Source organism: Dasypus novemcinctus, chromosome 16 (assembly GCF_030445035.2).
Source record: "Dasypus novemcinctus isolate mDasNov1 chromosome 16, mDasNov1.1.hap2, whole genome shotgun sequence".
Lineage (NCBI taxonomy): Eukaryota > Metazoa > Chordata > Mammalia > Cingulata > Dasypodidae > Dasypus > Dasypus novemcinctus.
This window is the reverse complement of record NC_080688.1, coordinates 19,050,761-19,072,093: the sequence shown is the minus strand read 5'-3', so window position 1 is coordinate 19,072,093 and position 21,333 is coordinate 19,050,761. Positions and strand designations below refer to the sequence as shown.

At 44.5% G+C, this 21,333-nt stretch overlaps 1 pseudogene; it reads right to left on the bottom strand.

Annotated features, from left to right (window-relative positions):
- Positions 1-19,993: 19,993 nt before the first annotated feature.
- On the bottom strand, positions 19,994-20,936 carry LOC101438379 (glyceraldehyde-3-phosphate dehydrogenase pseudogene; annotated as a pseudogene).
- Between the last annotated feature and the right edge of the window lie 397 nt (positions 20,937-21,333).

Below are 21,333 nucleotides of genomic sequence, written 5' to 3'. Positions count from 1 at the left end.
GGTAAAGTCTATGAGAAGCTGAAGGTAAGTATTTGTCCAAGGAAGGGATAAGATGGGGGCATAGGGAGTCCTTTGGATAGGGCTTTGCAGGCTTGAGGGGGGCTAGGGTTAGAAGGGTGGGTCAGAATTGGGGGGAGGTATGGGGGAATAGTTGAATATGGGAGACTGTCAGGTATGGTTGAAACTACAATGTTGAGAAAACTCTTTAGAAAATATAATAAGGAAGGATTACGTGTTTAAGGTGCTTAAGGTAGGACATCTGGTATGGGGGCAGACTTCTAGGGAGTGTATGAGTGCTCATTTTGTCATAGTGTGTTATATCATTGGGTGGAGACCCATACAATGAGTGTGAAGGTGTACCCACTCCTGGGGAGACCTAATGTTCTCAGAAAGAGAGAATTGTGTCTCTTGAGAGAATAGGGGGCTCCCAATCTGTTAGGGCAGTCTCCTATGTCAAGCCCTCAGCATTGTTGCTAGTATCATTGCTAGTAAATCTGGTCCCTCAAGTAGTGAAGATTGATTGTCACTGTGGGCCCTGAGGGGAGGGGAAGAGAGGTATAGAATAGATGGAAGTAGGGCAACTGGGCGGCAATGAAAGTGCTCCACAAGATCATGTAATGATGGATATAGGACATGTTAACTTACACCAAAAGTGTATAAAAGTCTATAAGAAAATATGTAAACCATAATGTAAAACATAAGGAAACTAAAAATTTTGAAATATGTACAGTCCAAAATATAAACCATAATGTAAACCAAAATGGAACCATGTTTGATAGCTATGTTTCAAAATCTGTACATCAGCTGCAGCAAATATAACATGAACATGTAGAAAGATCATTGCTGGTAAAAGGGGAAATGGGTTTGATGTTGGATATATGGGAGTCCCCTATATTATATATGTGAATTACTGTAATCTAAAACTTTTATGAAGACAAAATTAAAAATTAGAAGAAAAAAAAAGGAAATGATGTAGACAATGAGGAAGAAATGAAAGACAGTGCCTTACCATTGTACATTCAGGGCAACACCTATTACAGTGATGAACAGCAAAACATTAAAAACAAAGCTTTATAATATCATTCATTTTTTAATACATCAATTTCTTTTTACTTTTAGTATTTCTAAATTAGTATGTATTCTATTTCTAAACTTTAAACCCATCACTATATTTCAATTTCCTATTAATTGAATTTGGCAATGTATCAGGCTTCATTGTTGAAGAAGTTTTGGATGACAGAGAGGTTCAACTATGGCAGGGGAGGTACACTGGTGTGGGGTGTTATTGATGGCAGGCACATGGGTGGGAGTTCTCCAGGGCATGTATATAGGGTACAAAAAAATGTTTGGATATATGTTGGGTATTTTCATAGTAGTTACAGTTACAAACATCAACTGAGGGAATGCTGAGCTCCTACCCAGGGGAGCTCTGTCACATTCCCCAATGGAACAGCAATAATCCCCTAAGTGTAACAGCAAAGACCAGCAAGGAAGGATGGTCCAATAATGAGCCCTTGATACTGATGACTATGCTTTTGAGTCTGTATGCCTGACATACATACTAGGCCTAGAGCTGCAGGGTGCCTAAGAGTTACCTCCTGAGAGCCTCCATGTTGCTAAAATGTGGCCACTCTCTAAGCCAAACTCAGTGTTTAAATGCATTACATTCCCCTCAGTGTGGGACATGACTCCCAGGGATGAGCCTCCCTGGCACCGAGGGATTACTACCAAGTACCAGCTGATGATGTAACTAGAAAAAGACCTTAAAAAAGGGCAAACTCAGACCAGTAGAATATCTCAGCCTACATGTAATATCAGGAGTTAAAAACTGCTTTATGACTTTGGATAAAAGGGGGAAATGGAAATGAGTTTATATGGCTATGAGTCTCTAAAAAAGAGTCAGGAGGTCATCAGAGGGGTAAAGCTTATGCATGCCTCAGCAGGGTCCCAGAGACAGTCAAAGTAGATAGAAGCCAGGTACTGGTTCTCCTGAGGGCTACAGAGACCTATAGGGTATATGGTAATGCAGATGGATTTGGAGTTCTGTGCCACATCAGAGGGCCTTACTTTGGAATTTGTGCTCCTGAATGTGATGGAGCTGGACTCAGATGTGACCTTTCTACAAATGCCTCTTCTGTCACTTTTACTGAACCTGTGAATGGTGCTAGGGATGGTGTATACTCAGGGGACTTGAATCTCTGGACTGCCCATGTGCCCACTGGGCCCTGAGCCTCAGCAGAGTTGCAACTCCTACTCTCTGGTTCGTTGGACTTACCCAGGTCAGCTAATAGGGAGATGAAGATGGTCAACCACCACAACAGGGAATCAAGAGTGCCTACAACTGCAAGTAGAAGAATAGTATCCACCATCTATGTGGAATCTAATCCCCTTCTTGATCTACTGGTGGAGTGGACATTACCATTCCAGGGCCCACAGAATGGAGGAATAAAATATGGATTAGAGTGGACTTACTGATATTCTACTATAAAACAATTGTGACTAGTAATGGAAGAAATTGTAGCATTGAGGTAGAGAAAGTGGCCACAGTGGTTGCTGAGGGCAGAGAGAGGGAAGAAGAGATGTGATGTGGGGGCATTTTTGGAACTTTGAGTTGTCCTAAGTGATATTACAGGGTCAGATCCTGGACTTTATATATCCTGCCATAACCCACTGAATGTATTGGGGGAGAGTAGGAACTAGAGGGTAAACTAATATCCATGCAGTGCAGCAGTGCTCCAATTCACTGAGTGCGATGAGTGTGCCACAATGATGGGGGAGTTTGTTGGTGTAGGAGGAGTGGGGTATATGGGAACCTCTTATGTTTTTTAATGTAACATTTTTTTAGATGCATATATCTTCAAAAAATTACAATTTACAAAAATGATGGGGTGGAGGGTGGGGAGTGGGTTATATGGGAACCTCTTATGTTTTTTAATGTAATGCTCTTTAATTTTTAAAATGTGTAAAAAAATAAATTAATGAGTTAGATAAGAGGAAACACTCTCCCTACCCAAAGCAAAAAGGTTGAACCCTTGATCTTTTTTTAAAAATGTGATATATATTTATTGTAAGCAATAATGTACAATAAATTTTAAAAAGAATGTAATTTTCACAGGAGAACAAAAGGTTTGAGGTTGGAAAGAGCCCTTGATCTTCTCATATATACATGTTCTAGCTTTATTCACACAAATGCAATTTATATAAACCATCCAGTTATTAGCGGCACACATATTTGGGAGCATTTCATCCTCAGTCTCAGTTGAACCAGACATGGTAGAATATTTGCATAGAACAAATGAAAATCATTACCCATCATGCAAATCACAAAACACATGTCACAACTTCACTACCAGAAAAGTTATCTGCTGTTTCATCAGTTTTTTTGTTCCAGCTAATCAACAGGCATGTACTAAATACCTTCCATGTGCCAGCATTGCATTACCTTGTATTAGGGGACACAAAAATATATATATCCTCAAGAAATATTAACTCTAAGTGGAAAGCAAGACTCAAAACAAATGAAACAATTTCATGTTTTAAGGTAGCTAGCCTTTGGATAAGGTAGAGAGGAAATAGGGTGCTATCTGGCACAAATAAGAGCAGGAATAAAATGGAAATAAATGATCACAAATGTAATGACTTGAAACAGCACAAACGTGTTATCTCACAGTTCGGTAGCTTAGAAGTCCTACATTAGTCTTCCGGACTGAAAATCAAGATGTCGGCAGGCCTGCATTCCATCTGGCAGTTCTAAAGGAGAAGCCATTCCTTTGCTTTTTCCAGAGTCCTAGAGTCACTCACCTTCCTTCTGGCCCCATCTTCAAAGCCAGCAACAGCCAGTTAAGTCCTTCCCAAGTAGCATCACTCTGACCTCCTCTTCTACTCTCTGGTCCACTTTTAAGGATTTATGGGATGCCATTGGGCTTGCCTGAATAAGCCAGGATAATCTCCCTATTTTAAGGTCAGCTGATGAGCAAGTCTAATTCCACCAGCAACCTTCATTCCCCTTTGCCATGGAGCCTGACATTTCCATGTAAGGCAGGTTAGTACAGGGAAATGGAGGAGAAGATGACCAACAATATGGCTGACAGACAACATGGCTGGCAGACTGCATGGCCAGTAGACAACATGGCTGCAAGACCTCAATGAGACCTTGAGTTTAACCTTGAGGCCCCAGTTTCTCTTTCCGGGACCTCCCCTTGGCTCCGGATATCCCAAAAAGTTCTCACCCTTGGCTCTCAACTTAGATGGGGTAACCAATAACCTCTGGGGCCCATCCCCTTATCATCAGCAAGCGGGTGGAGTAATTAACAGTTTAAAAGGTAATCACAGGGAAGTGGATTTAGCTCAAGTGATAGAGCATCCACCTACCATATGAGAGGTCCAGGGTTCAAATCCAGGGCCTCCTGACCTGTGTGGTGAGCTGGCCCACGTGCAGTGCTAATGTGTGCAGGGACCCTGCATAGGAAAGCCCCACCCGCAAGGAGTGTGCCCTGCATGGAGAGCCGCCCTGCGTGACAAAAAAGCAGAGTTGGCCCAGGAGTGGCACCACACACACAGAGAACTGACACAGCGAGACGACGCAACAAAAAGAGACACAGATTCCCAGTGCCGCTGACAAGAATGCATGCAGACACAGAAGAACACAGAGAGCAGACAACAGTGGAGGGAGAGGAAGAATAAATAAAAAATAAATCTTAAAAAAAAAAAAAGATAATTCGACACCCGCTCTCTCTGCCTAGATACACAAATCTTGGTATGTATTTCCGTCTTTCTCTTCCACTTCTCAGCAAGCTCTGTTTCCCCCCATTTCCCGAATAAATTCTTTTTACTGGCCTAACTAAAATGACATGTGCATAAATTCTTTTATGCGTCATAGCCAAGAACCTAGAGGAATCCAGTGTTTCTCCGTCTTCACACAGTTTCCAGGAATTAGACGGGGACAGTGCTAGGGCGGCATTATTCTGCGACCACAGCCTCTTTTGCCGTTCTGGCATAGCTGGGTGGTGGTTTAGGAAAATTGTGTGGTGGTGTTATAGCGTGTGGATTGGAGGGGCAGCCGAAGATGGGCACTGAGGTGCTGCTTTAGGGTGATGGCAGAGAAAGGGAAGGGAAGACATCTGGGGGCATTTACAAAGAAGTAAAAGTTCATAATAAATATGGAGCTCATGGGAGTTCTGATAGAGTATACCCCACAATTAATACAATTCTCTGACTGCTCTACTAAGTGCTTTGAGAACATTAATGATCTGTGTTCATTTTAAACAAACACGAAAGAGTCTAAATCTAGAGACCCAAATTTCCCTTGTTGAAAAACCATGCTCGCTGTTACTATGGAGAACTTCTGAAGCTCCTCATTTGTATTCCTTTCCTTCTCCTTCCTCCCCTCCTCCCCTTGCAGTTCTTCTGCCAGGGGCTGACAGCTGTGTAGGCTGTGGGGAGAGGAACGCAGACGAGAGACACCTTCAGTATAGAAAAAGTGCACAACCCTGAGTTTGATTCACAGTCAGTCAATAATTGCAGAAATCTCTCTAATGGGCAAATGTGCTGAAACCATCTTTTTTGGATACTCATTCATTTATTCCAGAGCTAAAGACATCAACAGTTTAAGAAGTATGGTTCAGAATGCAAAAAATGATTGTATCATGTAACTATGTGTGATCGAGAGAAGCTACAATATTTCCTCAAGCCTAAGACAATGCCAGTTGTAAGATGTACCACTATTTTAGGCACCACTAAGAAAGAGAAGAGGAGGCCACGGCATCTCATCTTGCAGAAGATTCACTCCAGTGTATGTCTTAGAATAGATGAAGTAATTCTTATCGCCAAGACTTAAAAAAGAAGGATCTCTATGAGAGATACAGATGTGTTAGCACCTGAATTATTGGTACTTGTATTTGATATCTATGGCTGTGTAACAAAACATGGTTGCTTCACAACTAGTTCTTAGCCCACCCAGTTTCTGAGGGTTAGAATTCACGGGGGATCTGAGGTTGCGTTTGAGCTGCCAGCCAGGGCTGGAGACCCCACTTGCAAGTTCACTGAGGTGGTTGTTGACAGGTTCCAGTTCCTCCCTGGCTGTTGGTTGGATGCCTCAGTTCCTTGTCTAGTTCACTGTCCATCGGCTGCCTGAGGGTCTCCCCAGAACAGGTCATCAAAGAGAGGGCAGGACCAAGACAGAAGCTGCAGACTTTCATAGCCTAATTTCAGAGTGATGCACGATCACTTCAGTGGCAGGACTTACATAAGCACATGAATGTCAGGAGGTGGGGATGGGAGAGGGGGTGTGCTGGCACGAGTCTTTTGGAGACCCCTGAAAATCATGTTCTTAAGTTAACCCATTCCCTACGCATAGAACCTATTTATGTGGGACCTTTTGGTTAGATTCAGTTAAGGGACCTTCTGGTTAGATCACTTCATTTAAGGCCCTTTGATTAGATTGCAGGACCCAGGGTGGGTCTTAATCTTTATTGGAGTCTTGTATAAATGGAGGAGAGAGGAGAAGAAAAGTTGTCATTTTGCCCAGCCATGTGAGAGAGGAGTCCAGAGTCACCTGCAGCCACAGAAAGAAAGCAAGCTGCAGTGACAGAGAGAAGCCACAGATGGAGCAGCTCAAGGCAGAACTAGAGGGGAGAGACAACAGGCGCCGTTAGGCCCCAGCATGTGCTTGATCGCCCCCAGCTGCAATTTGGTGAGGCAGCATCCTTTGATGATGCCTTGATTTGGACATTTTCACAGCCTTGGAACCCTAAGCTTTTACCCTAATACATTCCCACTAGAAAATCAACCCATTTCTGGTATTTTCTATTGGAAGTCTTGAGCAAACTAAGACAGGGACATCTTCCAGGCTGCCTACCACAGCACATAGAACCTGAAGCTAATTTGCTTCTATCATTTAGGGAACATTTACTGAGCCCTCACTATGTGCCATGTCCTGTACTAAACACAAAAAACTCATTTAGTTCTCATGGCAATCTGATGAGACGAATCCTCCTATTATTCCTATTTTACAATTGAGGAAACCAAAGCTTAGAAAGGTTAAGTAATCTACCCCATGTTGCACAGCAAGTAAGGAGGAGAGCGGGTACTTCTGATTTATCACAAAATGCTACCCAGCCTTTGCTTCAATACAGAGTATTGTAATGTGTCAACCCTAAAAGAAATTTGAAATTCTCCAAGATACTTTATGCATATACTTCATAAGAAAACACGGTATTGTATTGTGATATTTTTAAAGCTTTAGTTTAATTTCTTGTTATTCTTATTTGTAAGAAAAGGTCAAGTGCAGTGGACTTTGGCTCTAATAGTTCTGCATGTTCACAAAAGGAACACAAAATAAATGTAAGCCTAACTGCCCACCAAAACACTTGACTCACGCGATGGTAGGTACCACTTTGCAAGAGAGGATGGAAAGGGAAAAGGAGGTCCTTCAAGAAAATCAGAACAATTTCCTCTGGAGACCTAATATTCTCCATAGAGAGTATTTAAAAGTATTTGCATAACTTTACAAAAGATATATAAGACAAGAGAGAGATTGCACCTTTTATTCTAATGTTCAGATACTGATGCCAAACCTGTCAAGAGAAGACACAGTCCCATTCCCCCTGCGTTTAGGAACAGTAGACAGAGAACATAACTTCTAGATTATTCTGTTAGCACACTATAAAGACAGTATAAGTCCTACTGCTCTGTAATACCAGTGCTCATTATTTGTAATAAATGATGCTAACTAATTCTAAGAGAGAACCAGATCAGAGCTTATGAATTTAGTGCCTTGGGTTTCCAGCTCCTAGCAGACAAAGTAATTATCTTAAGTCCCTTCGAGCAGAACTCACTGAGCCATCAGCAGGACACAGCTGATACATCCCAGGGAAAATCAAGGATGCAGTTTGCTGAATGCTGGGGTTGGCAGAGCTGCCGGTTGTACCCAAGCAAACAGTGCGCGGAGCAGGTGTCCCGGGGGCAGGCTGCGAGTCCATCCACGTGGAGGGACGGAGCCAGGGCCCAAGGGCAGGGCTGCGAACGCCAGGCCAAGGAGACCAGAGCCCAGAAACGCCACCCCAGGGCAGGCAGGGGGCTGAGGCGCTGGGAGGAGGCAGATTGGGAGGCTAGCGGGAGGGCAGGAAGAGGGTTCAGGGGCCCAGCAGGAGGCAGGCCGGAGAGCCGTCCAGGAACCAGGGCTCCTGATACAAGGCGGGAGCTGTGGAACTCCAGTCGGGGCTGGAGCCGCCTTCCTGCTTCTCCACAGCTCAGCGCTCCCGGCCCCCTGAGGGCTCAGGGCTCGCCGCTTGTCTTTTCCCCGAAGCAGTCTTCTAGCTTCTAGTTTGTGGACAGAAAAGTTTCCAATAAAGGGAGGAGGAAGGGAAGAGGGAAGGAAAGAGGACAAGAGGGAGGGAGAGAGGAAGGAAGGAAGGAAGAAGGCAAAGAGGGGAGGGGAGGAAGGAAAAGAAGGAAACCAGGAAGGAAGGACGGCAGAAGCGGGGACTGACATCAGTCTGGGGGAGAGTCCTGAAGAAATTAGCTCTTTTCCTACGATTCATGCTATCTTATCCCCTACTTAGGACATCCTCTGGGAAAAGAGCAGATGACAGCTGGGAGAACTGCATATTTTCGTTTAAAATTATTTTTATCTGTAGGGGAAATTATGCTTCACTTTCCTCTGAAACACCATCTCTAAGGCCAAGGGCCTGGAGACAAACCATTGTGGGAGAGGCCGCCGCGAGCCCGCAGGGGGCGTCTCACCCCGCAGGGGGCGTCTCACCCCGCAGGGGCCGTCTCACCCCGCGGCGAGTCGCTGGCGCGCCAGCAGGTGGCGCTGCTGCCCCCGCGGGAGGAGCCGCCCCGCGCCCTCCGCCCTGCGCCGCCGGCTCCCGGCCACGTGGCCGCCGGGACCCGCGCGCAGGGTGGGCAGGGTGCTCGTTTAGGGAGGCGAGCTGAGCAGGATTCTGGGAGAAACTAGGGAAGACAAAAGTTGGGAGCTTTTACGTTCCTTCCTCGTGTTAAACTGCTTCAGAGCAGACGCGGGAAGCAGCTCGCCCTCTGGGAGGGCAGGAGGCTGCGGGCTGAGCTCAGTCGTCGTCACAGCCGCGTGAGGAGCCGTGTAAACTCGGGACCCCTGGAACTCCACAGGGCTGCCAGGGCAGCGCAGGTCCATCCCGGAGCCCCGGAGCGAGACGTTCCCACTCCAGGTGGGGGGGACGCCCCCTGCCCCGCCCTGGGTGCGCCTATTTGTATCCCTTTACTACACTAGAGCTATAATCAGAAGACTCTTGTTAACCGAATTTTATTTAGCTTCTTGGCTATGCCGCAGAAATGAATTTCAGGAGCACCTCTTGGGTTAGTTAGGCCAGTAATTTATTCAGGTAGGGAGGGAAGTGAGGGGTCCTAGGTAGAGCGGAAGGGTCTGAAAAGGGATGAAGAGGGCTGATTTACAGACTATAATTCCCCAGTATAGATCATAAATGTCCAGGTTTACTTGCATGGCCACATGGCAGAGGAAAAACGGTGAGAGCGGTACACAGAGGACAGGAACAGGTCCAGAGGCAAGAGAGCAGGGTGAGAGTGCTCTCAGGCCCCCTGGTCTGCTTTATAAACTATTAATTATTCCACCCCTTTGCTAATGGCAGGGAAGGGGCTCCAGCTGTTTGCTGTTTTGATTGATTACCCCACTCATCAAGCCCCCAGTGAGGACCCAATGATAAAGCCCCTAGGGAACATCCTGGACTTTTTCTTGCTCCAAGAAGACTTTGTTCTGGATAGCAGAATCTTGGGGGTGGGGTTCCTCCAGCAGCCATCCTGGGGTTTCTGATGTCCACGTGGACTCCCTGCCAGGTTCCAGATCCGTCTATTAATTCCCTATCTTACTAGCCTGCTTCACCGTGACTAGGCGATTTCCACTTGTGGAACCAGTTGACCTGCGTATTAACTATCAGATGCTTACTCACCCAGTAAAAGCTGTTATAGCCTAGGTACAAATGGAACATGCTGCAATCCGGCTGCCTGTTAGGGCGGCTCCCCAAACCTGCACTCTCATGGCTCTGTATCACTGCATTTCAATGACGCAGAGTCATTGTCCCCATTCAGCAGTGTTCCGATACCGTCACCTCCCCACCCCAACTCTGTTTACATCAGATATCAGAATTTAGTATTAGCCATGAGCGGGAGTAGCTAAGGCATAACACTGTTAAGGAAGAACAGAGATTCTGAATGTGGAGAAATTCCAGGAATTCCCTAATAAATTTAATTTTAAAACTCTACATGAAAAGAAAATAGTACATATTGTATAATCGGGAGTATTTTTTAACTTAGCAGCTCTAAACCTCTTTGTAGTTAGGACCCCATTACATTCTTAAAGATTATTAAAGAAGCTGATGTGGCTCAACCAGTTGGGCACCTGCCTACTGCATGGGAGGTCCCGGGTTTGGGTGCCGGTGCCTCCTAAAGAAGACAAGCAGATGCCTGCACCCTGCCGCAATGGGAGCTAAACACCGCATCTGCCCCGACAAGTGCTAGACGCTGTGCCCTGTAGCAAAAAGCCGATGCCTAAACATTCGAATGCCACAAAGCGAGCAGACACCACAGGGAGGGAATGTGGCTCAGGCCTTTGAGCACTCCCCTTCCATGTGGGAGGTCCCGGGTTCGGTTCCCAGTGCCTCCGGGAGAAGGTGAGCAGACAGATGAGAGAACCATCTGGGGGAGGAGTGGAGGATGAATTAAAATAAATAAAGTAAAAAGAAAAAAAAAGGCTATTGAGAACATTTGTTTCTGTGGTAATATATATCAACATTTACTGTATTAGAAATTTAAATTGCGACTTTTAATACTGAAGAATATGCAGCACATTTCATCAGCTGTCAGAGTGATGATATATAGCCTCTGGAAAACTCCAATGTACACTAACAAGAGAAAAAGTGAAAAGGGCAGATAGCATCTTTATGCAATTATATAAAAAGAGTTTTAACCTCAAGGATCTCCTGAAAGGGGGACTCATACTTTGAGAACCACTGGCATACAAAATAATGGTGTGTTTTAAAATGGATGGTCCAGGGAAACGGACTTTGGCCCAGTGGTTAGGGCGTCCGTCTACCACATGGGAGGCCCGCGGTTCAAGCCCCGGGCCTCCTTGACCCGTGTGGAGCTGGCCCATGCGCAGTGCTGATGCGTGCAAGGAGTGCCGCGCCACGCAGGGTGTCCCCCGCGTAGGGGAGCCCCACGCGCAAGGAGTGCACCCATAAGGAGAGCCGCCCAGCGCGAAGGAGGGAGCAGCCTGCCCAGGAATGGCGCCGCCCACACTTCCCGTGCCGCTGACGACAACAGAAGCGGACAAAGAAACAAGAAACAAGACGCAGCAAAAAGACACAGAAAACAGACAACCGGGGGAGGGGAGGGGAGGGGAAATAAATAAATAAAAATAAATCTAAAAAAAAAATAAAATAAAATAAAATAAAATGGATGGTCCCTTACAGTTGATGAATACCAGTACATGATGCAGGGAAGTGAGTTTGGCTCAACTGATAGAGCATCTGCCTACCACATGGGAGGTCCAAGGTTCAAACCCAGGGCCTCCTGACCCATGTGGTGAGCTGGCCCATGTGCAGTGCTGATGTGCGCAAGGAGTCTCATGCCATGCAGGCGTGTCTCCCACATAGGGGAGCCTCATGCGAAAGGAGTGCACCCCTCAAGGAGAGCTGCCCAGTGGGGAAAAAAAAAAGCGCAGCCTACCCAGGAGTGGCGCTACACACACGGAGAGCTGACACAGTAAGATGACACAACAAAAAAGAGACACAGATTCCCAGTGCCGCTGACAAGAATGCAAGCAGACACAGAAGAATACACAGTGAATGGCCAGAGAGAGCAGACAATGGGGAGGGGGGAAGGGGAGATAAATAAATAAAAAATAAATATTTAAATTTTAAAAAATACACGATCCAAACATTCCCACCTGAAAAAAACTAGGAGTGAAATTTTGAGTGCCTAGCCCACCAATGGGAGAAAATATTTGGAAATCACATATCCAATAAAGGTTTGATTTCCAGGCCATATAAAGAGATCAAACAACTCAACAATAAGAGTATAAACAATCCAATTAAAAAATGGGCAAAAAACTTAAATAGACATGTCTCCAAAGAGGAAATACAAATGGCCAAAAAGCACATGAAAAGCTGTTGGGTATCATTAGCTACTAGGGAAATGCGAATCAAAACGACAATGAGATATCATTTCACACCCCATAGAATGGCCGTTATTTAAAAAAAAAAAACACAACAGGTGCTGGAGAGGATGTGGAGGACTAGGAACACTCCTCACTGTTAGTGGGATTGTAGAATGGTGTAGCCTCTGTGGAAGACAGTTTGGTAGTTCCTCAGGGAGCCAAATATAGAACTGTCATATGATCCAGCAATTTCTCTACTAGGACTATATCTGGGGCACAGATGTGGCTCAAGTGGCTGAGTGCCTGCCCCCTACATGGGAGGTCCTGGATTTGGTTCCCAGTGCCTCCCGAAAAAAAAAACAACAACAACAAGAAAAAGAATTGAAAAAACAAACTCAGGAAAGCTGATGTGGCTCAGTAGTTGAGCACTGGCTTCCCACATATGAGGTCCTGGGTTCAATCCCCGGTCCCCAGTACCTAAAAAAAAAAGAAAAGATAAATCAATAGAAAACAGACACAAGAGAGTCAACAAAACCAAAAATTGGTTTTAAAATATATATATATCTAGAAGAACTGAAAACTGTAACACAAACAAACATCTGTACACTGACGTTCATAGCTGCATTATTCACAATGGCCTAAAGATGGGAACAACCCAAGTATCCACCAACCAATGAATGGATAAACAAAATGTGGTGTATACATACAATGGAATACTATGCTGCAGTAAGAAGAAATGAAATTGGGACATCTGTGAGAGAACATGGATGAATCTTGAAGACATTCTACTAAGTGAAATAAGCCAGACACAATAGGACAAATATGGTCTCACTAATATAAACTAAAGACACAGAATAAGCACATGGAATTAAAACCTAGAGTATAAGTTATTAGGAGATAAGAGGAGGGCTGTGAAGAACTACTGATGCTTAATGTATGTAGATGTTTTAATTAATTTGACTGTAACTGTGTGGAAGTGGATAGAGTTGATGGTAACACATTATAATGAGTAGCAGCTGGTTTATAAATGGAATTGTGGCTGAAAGGGTAGTCTAGGGATGTAAATTCAATTGAAAGAAAGCTAGAGTGTAATCTAGGGACTGAAAAACACAGTGAACTCAGAGGTGGATGAGAACTGTGGTTAACAGTACAATTATAAGAATGTCCTTCTGTGAACTAAAATAGATGTCACTATTGCAGTGTAGTAGGAATGTGGAGAAGCATGGGAAAAATACAGTTAATGTAACCTATGGACTATAGTTAACAGCAGTATGGTAATATTCTTGCATCAATGCCCAATAATATGGGGATATAGAAAAAATATGACAAATATACACTATGGACCACAGTTAGTGGTAATATAGTCTGATGATATTATCTCATAATCTGCAACAAATGTTCCACTATGGTGTGGTGAAAGGATATTGTATGGGAATTCTACATGTGTGCATGATTGTTTTGTAAATTCACAACTTCTGTAATAAAAATATATTTAAAAAATTTTTGAGTGCCTAAAACAAAACACACATTGGCCCCATTCATGATTTTGTTCCAGTCACATAGTTTTCAGTTTTTAAAAAGTTAAGAATTCTTCCATCACAAGGATTTAGATTAACTCTCAAAGAACAAAAAAGTACCAAAATCGATCTGAAAATGTTTTGATTGTCTGGTAGGATAATTAGCAAAGGGGTCCCTATAACAGAACCTAATCTGAAGGAAACCGTGGATGAGGGGGGCACTGACTGAAGATCATTGAGGGCAGTTGACTTTTCTGCTGCTTTGCTCATTACTAACTGTGGCAGTTTGAGGTTATTTATAAATTCCCAAAAAAAGAAAGATTATTTTTGTAAACTAATCTGTTCCTCTCTGATACCCTTTGATTGCGTTACATTCAGCTGGGGTGTCTTTGATTACAATACCTGTCAAGATTTCTTTGCGGGCTTTTGACTAGGGTTGGCAGGTCTGATAAGAATGGACACTCACCCAGACAGACAGACAAACACTGGAAGAGAGAGCTCTGTCATTTTTGATCCAGCCATGTGACAGAAAGAAGGCTCAAGGAGCTGAGGCCACAGGGGGAAATGAGTCATTGTGCCTGAGAGCTTACAGCTGAAATTGGGAAGAGAGTAGACCAGCTGAGACCAATAGGAAGCCCTGGGAGACAAGCCCTGTGCCAACCTGCAGCTGAAGGGAGGGAGCAGAGCAGTGGAGCCTCGAGAGGAAGAGGAGGCCCAGAGCGGAAGGCAGAGACCAGCCAGAGATCAGCCCCAGACTCGCTTCAACACATGGCAACTGATTTTGGTTAGAACGCAACCTCGAGTTAGACTTTTTATGGCTTTGTAACTGTAAGCTTTTACCCCCAATAAATACCCTTTATAAAACCAACAGATTTCTGGTACTTTGCATTGGCAGCCCTTTGGCAGACAAATACACTGACATTGCTTACCACTCACATTTCAAAGCTCTAGGCTATATTTTTTCTTTTTATTTAAGAGCAAACGGTCAAATGGAAACGTTTGCATCTCTAGGCAAGAGGTACCCCATGTTGGGGAAGCAGGAACACAATATGTCATGCATGGAATGATCCTCAAATCTGGGACAGAAGGTAGAATTTTACTAAGGCTTCTTAAACGTCTGCCCTCAGAAGTTTCCGAAAAAAGTGTTTAGAGTGTTCAGATCAATGAATAATTCCAGAGAAATAGGCTTCCAGTGTTAACCTAAAGCCTTTCTTTGATCACATCCTTTGGTGTTTTAACCATCTGCCATCTGCTTCTACCATCAATGGGCCACTAAAACCTTGCTTTTGAAAATCATTTTTAATATAAAAGTAATGTATGTTAATAGCAAGAAAGACAGAAAGGTATAAAAGAAAAAATTACCCATTATTGAGTAGGTATGAGCAAAGAGTTCCTATCCAGAATATACAAAGAACTCCTACAAACCAATTTTAAAAAAACAACAATAAATAGAAATATGAGCAAGAGATTTGAATAGATGGGTGTGATAGTTTTTAAATATGTCCATGAATTCTTTGCTACTTCTTTCCCAGGTCAGTCCCTCTGGGTGACGTCAGCCATGATGTGAGGACACTCAAGCAACCTCATTAAGAGGCCCATCTGGTGAGGAACTGAGACCTATTGCCAAAAGCTGAGCAGGCACCTGGGAAGTGCAGCCTCCAGCATGTGCCATGACAGTAGCCAGCTCACACTGACTGCAACCTCATGGGATACCCTGAGCCTGAACCACATGGCTACATTGCTCCCAAAGAAACTGACTCACAGAAATGGTGAGGTGGTAAGTTATCTTAAGTCACTGTCCCGGCCCACGGGATGATCAACGGAGACTCCAGGACCTGTGAGGATAGAATGGTATGGGACAAGAGAGACACGAAGAATGACAGCAAGACAGTATTCTGATCAAGCTGCAAAATTTTATTGAGGGGACTGAGCATATATACTCTAGGGAGGAGGGGGGTGGTGGGTAAGGATAGGTGGCGGTCTGGGGTTGGCAGCTGCTGTTGCTAGGGAGGAAGGCAGATGTCTAAGGAGGGGATCGGCTGAAAGTTCGTGTCTGGTCTGCAGAGTTTTGCGCCTTGCGCATGCGTATTGCTGTAGTCACTTGGGCCGTGGCGGGAAGTGGGGAACAAAGGAGCAGGGAGGAAGAAGAACAAGGAAATGTCTGGGCAGATTTGTGAATTCCGCCATGTTGTGAGGGGCTGTGAATAAGCTTCACAGCAGGTGGCTCTCTACAAGTCACCACGTTTGGGGATAATTTGTTATGCATTGCTAGATCACTTATACACTGAGACACTACCACACATGCACAAAAATGGCTAAAATGTTAAAGAATTGGTTTGGATTTGGAGCAAAGGACACTTACGATGTTGCTGGTGGGAGTTGATTGGTAAAGCCATTCTGGAAAACTATTTGGCATGATACCGAAGTTGAATTTATGCTTACCCTCTGATTCAGGAAGTCCATCATAGGATAAGTCAATAAAAGGCATACACACATGTATCAAAGCCTCATCTACAAGAATATCTATAGCAACATTATAAGCAAATAGCCCAAACCTGAAAATAGCGGGAATCTACCAAGAATAGATGGATAAATAAATGGTAGCTTGGTCACCCAATGGTGTGCTCCACAGCAGTGAAAATTAATTAACTTTCTCTACAAGCAATAATACAGTTGACTCTCACTAACATAATGATGAGTAAAAGAAGCCAGACACAAAAGAGTTTGCCCTGAATGATCCTGTGGTCAGGGAGGAGTCAGGAGAGAAAAGTTATTTTAATAGAGAGAATGTAATAGAAAGAATTCTTAACTATTGGAAATGCTTTGGGAATGGATGGTGATGATGGTAGCATACCACCTGCACCTGAAAATATGGCAGGGGAGGGTCAGTGGTGCAGGGAATCGCGGGTGGGGTAATGTGTGGGAAAGGTGCGTCTCAAGCATGCTTCTGTGGAATACGAATGCCTTCATCTTGTATAGGGTGTTATCTCACTGGGTGGAGACCCACACGGTAAACAACAAAATATTAAAACTCCCATCCGGGGAGTCCTGCTACATTCTCAAATAGAGGGGCAAGAATCTCTCAAGTACATAGGCAGTGCTTAATAAAGAAAACAGTCCATATGTCAAGCCCTCAAATATATTTTTTTAAAGATTTATTTTTTATTTATTTCTCTCTCCTTCCCCTCCCCCCAGTTGTCTGCTCTCTGTGTCCATTCACTGTGTGTTCTTCTGTGTCTGCTTGTATTCTTGTCAGTGGTACCGGGAATCTGTGTTTCTTTTTGTTGTGTCATCTTGCTGTGTTGTTATCAGCTCTCTGTGTGTGCAGTGCCACTCCTGGGCAGGCTGTGCTTTTTTTTTTTTTTTTTGCATGGGGCAGCTCTCCATATGGGGCACGCTCCTTGCACCCTTACATGGGGGACACCCTTGCATGGCACAGCACTCCTTGCGCATATCAGCACTGTGCGTGGGCCAGCTGACCAGGAGGCCCTGGGTTTGAACTCTGAATCTCCTATGCGGTAGGTGGATGCTCTACCCGTTGAGCCAAATCTGCTTCCCAAGCCCTCAAATATTAATGCATGTAACTATGAACCTTATTCTTATAAAATTGAAACTTAGCCTAGTAATATATATTGCCCAAGAGTTACCTCCTGAAAAACTCCTTGTTACTTATATGTGGACTCTAAGTAAACTCAGCAAGTAAACTCACTACCTTCTCTCTGGTGTGGGACATGACTCCCAAGAATGAGCCTCCCTGGCATGAGGAATTAATACCAAGTATCAAACAGGGGTGCTCCTGAGGGCTCTAGAGTCATTTGGATACTATAGGTAAGGTACACAGTCCCTTGAAATCAGCAATCTGGCAGCGGGCCTTACCTTGGAATATATGACAACCTATCTCCCAATGTAACAGAGTTAGACTCATTTATAATTCCCCTACAGATGATTCTTCTAATCCTTTTATTTGATCCTATAATTAGCACTATACTTGTTAAATATATGTTTCAAGTATAGCCTGTTCTTTGCCAGTTGAGCCCTGGATCTCAGCACCTACTCTCCAAATCATCAGACTCACCCAGGACAACTAACAAAATGATGATGATGGACAATTCAATTCCAAAAAAAAGTATCTACACTGCAAGCAAAACAATCCCTTCCATCAGCCCCATAAGATCTAAGGTCCCGCTCAATCTGAGCTAGAGCAGGCATCACAGTCCCCAAATCCTCAAGATTGAGGAATGAACAAACATAAGGGGGGAATGCAACCATGGACAAAGTAAACTTATTAATAATGTAGTAATGGAAGAACATGTAATATTGTTATAAAAATATTGGTTACCAGAGGTTCCGAGAGAATAATAGGTCAAATATTGGGCATTTTTAGGGTATTGGATTTAAGTGTAAACCACAGTATAAACTATAGACCTTGGCTAGTAGCAATGCTTTAATATTTACTCATCAATTATAGCAAATGTACCACACAATTGTAAGATATTATTAATAGGGGAAGATGTAGAAGGGGATGGGGTATATGGGAATCCCTTATACTTTTTTTTAATGTCTTCACTTATTTTATCCTGCCCCCTCCTTGTTGTTTGAGCTCACTGTCCATTCTCTGTGTCCATTTGCTGTGTGCCCTTGGTGCCTGCTTGTCTTCCCTTTAGGAGGCACCGGGAACCAAACCTGGGACGTCCCATGTGGGAGAGAGGTGCTCAATTGCTTGAGTCACCTTAGCTCCCTGCTTTGTTGTCTCTCATTGTCTTTCCTCTGTGTCTCTTTGTTGTGTCATCTTGTTGTGCCAGCTCACAGCACCAGCCTGTGGTGCCGGCTTGCTGTCTTGCTTGTCTTCTTAGGAGGCACCCAGGAGCTGAACCCGGGATCTCCCATGTTGTAGCCAGGAGCTCAATCACTTGAGCCACATCTGCTTCTCCCTTATACTTTTGATGTAACTTTTCTGTAATCTAAAACTCCTTTTAAAATAAAGTTTATCATATTAAAAAAAAAAAGAATCATTATCTATTGGAAATGTCTTAGGAATGGGTGCTGGTGATGATAGCACAACAACATGAAAGTAATTAACAGTACTGAAATATAGATCTAAATGGGAAAAAAAACCCATCATGAACTAAGTATATAGCTGTTAACTCGATGACTTAAAAATATTTTTTAAAAAGAGGCTACTGACTCTTCAACTGAGGCACAGAAGGAAAAGCTGGAATTACTAAAATCTAGAAGCTTGGAGGAGAGGCTGGCCCCAGACCTCTGGAGCTGGTGCTGAAATGGGGCACGAGGAAGCTGGTTTCTGCAAGTATGGGGGAAATGGCAGACCAGATCCGACTGCAGCTACGGGCAGGAGCTGGGGTAAAGCAGGATTGCCGGGCAGGCTATTCAGGGAGCAGGGCAGGAGGCTCGTGGGGAGGCAGCCCCTTATACTCCCCCAGACTCTCTTTGTCTTCCAGCTGGCATGGCAGAAATTTGGCTTGTAGGCCCCACCCCCACATCACGGAGCAGAGCCGGAAAGGGTGGTTTGGAACTGGGGGACACCAGCACAGAGGGCATTATGTCAAGTTCAGAAGCAAACAGTATAACTAATGCATGGTGCTGACCTCAGGATGGTGGTTATCTCAGGAAGCAGGTGGAATGATTAGAGGGGCACAAGGAGGAGCTCTGGGGTGCTGGTATTTTATTTGTTAGCCTGGGCGTTGCATGTATGGACGTGTCTCAGCCTTCTGATGACAATGCAACAAAGATGCCAGGGGTTTTGGTTCAGTATAACCTAGCAAGTGCGGATTGAATCCTTGTCTAAAATTTGAGATCCACCTTTTCTTGGAACACTTCCCTGTTTCCTTTTGTTCTGCTTGATCTCCTCCACCTCTGAAGTCTTGGCAAAACTATAGTCTGATTGCACAATTAAATGCCTGCTTTTATGGAATCTTGCATTGTCATGCATTATGTCATAGGTGCTAATTTTGTCTTCCCAACTAGATGATAAATCTTCTCAGGACCAGGAACTTGCTTCTGTTCTTTTATACTTCAAAGGTGTCAGGCAGTACTGAATTTAAAGGTTAATAAATACCTGTTAACTGATGGACTGATTTATGGGGCAGCTTTCTATTTATTGTGGATGGGCAGAGTGTACTTTATTGATGGTACATGACAAGGTAGGACTCTCTGAGCCCCTCTTCTTCTTCAGGGGATCTGAGATGGAAGTTGAGGAGGATGGCTGATTGGCAGTTTGGAGGAGCAAGTTGGGGCCAGGACTCCCCAGCAGCTGACTGCCTCTTTCTTCCTTTTGTGCTATTTCTGCACTGGCGCTTGGGGGCTCTTACTCCTTGGGGACCATGTGACTCATTAGGTCCACCACCCTGTTGCTGTAGTCAAATTTATTGTCATACCATGAAATGAGCTTGACAGAGTAGTCGTTGAGGGCAATGACAGCTTCAACATCAAATGTGGAAGAGTGGGTATCCTAGTTAAAGTTGTAGGAGGCAACTTGGTCCTCAGCGTAGCCTAGGATGATCTTTAGGAGGCCCTCTGACATCTGCTTCACCACCTTCTTGATGTCATCATGTTTAGCCACTATCTCCAGGTGGCAGGTCAAATACACAGCCATGATGGACCCGTTGGGCTTGGGAATACAGAAAGCCATGCCAGTGAGTCTCCCACTGATGCAGGGCATGCTCTTGGCAGCCCCATCTCCATCACACCACAGTCTCCCAAGGGGCCCTCCAGAGTCTTCAGGTGGCAGTGATGGCAGGAACTATGGTCATCAGTCCCTCCACAATGCCAAAGTTGTCATGGTGACCTTGGCCAGAGGGTCAGGCAGTTGGTGGTGCAGAAAGCATTGCTGATGATCTTCAGGGAGTTGTCGTACTTCTCATGGTTTGTGCCTATCACAAACGTGGGGGCATGCGCTGAAGGGGCAGAGATGATGACTCTCTTGGCACTACCTTCAAGTGCATCCCAGCCTTCTCCAGGGTCGTGAAGATACAGTGGACTCCACAACATTTTCAGCACCAGCATCACCCCATTTGATGTTGGTGAGCTCCCACTCATAGAAGAGAGAGCTGGGCTTCCCATTGATGACAAACTTCCCATTCACAGCCTTGACGGTGCCCTTGAACTTGCCATGGGTGGAATCATACTGCACCACGTTAGCCAGTGAAGGGTTCATTGATGGCAACAGCCTGCACCTTGCCGGAGTTTACAGCAGCCCTGGTGACCAGGCACCCAGTAAGGCCAAATCTGTTTATTCCGACCTTTACCATCATGTCTCAGGGATGAGACTGGCACTGCATGAAAAGATGTGACTGTTGAACGGGGAGGAAGAGAGAGCCTATGGGTCAGCTTTTAAAATCAACTTTAGGAAAGTGGATGTAACTCAGTGGTTGAGCACCAGCTTCCCATGTACAAGGTCCTGAGTTTGATCCCCACTATCTCCTAAAAACAAACTAACAAATGAATGAGAAAACCAACTCTCATTGGGGAGCAGATGTGGCTCAGTGGTTGAGTACCTGTTTCCCAAGTATGAGGTCCTGGATTCAATCCCCAGTACCTCCTTTAAAAAAATCACCTTTAATGCTAATGAGTTAAAATAATTCCTTATTTGACAACATAAAACATATGAACATATGAGAGAGATCATTTTTTTTTTTTAAGAAGGGA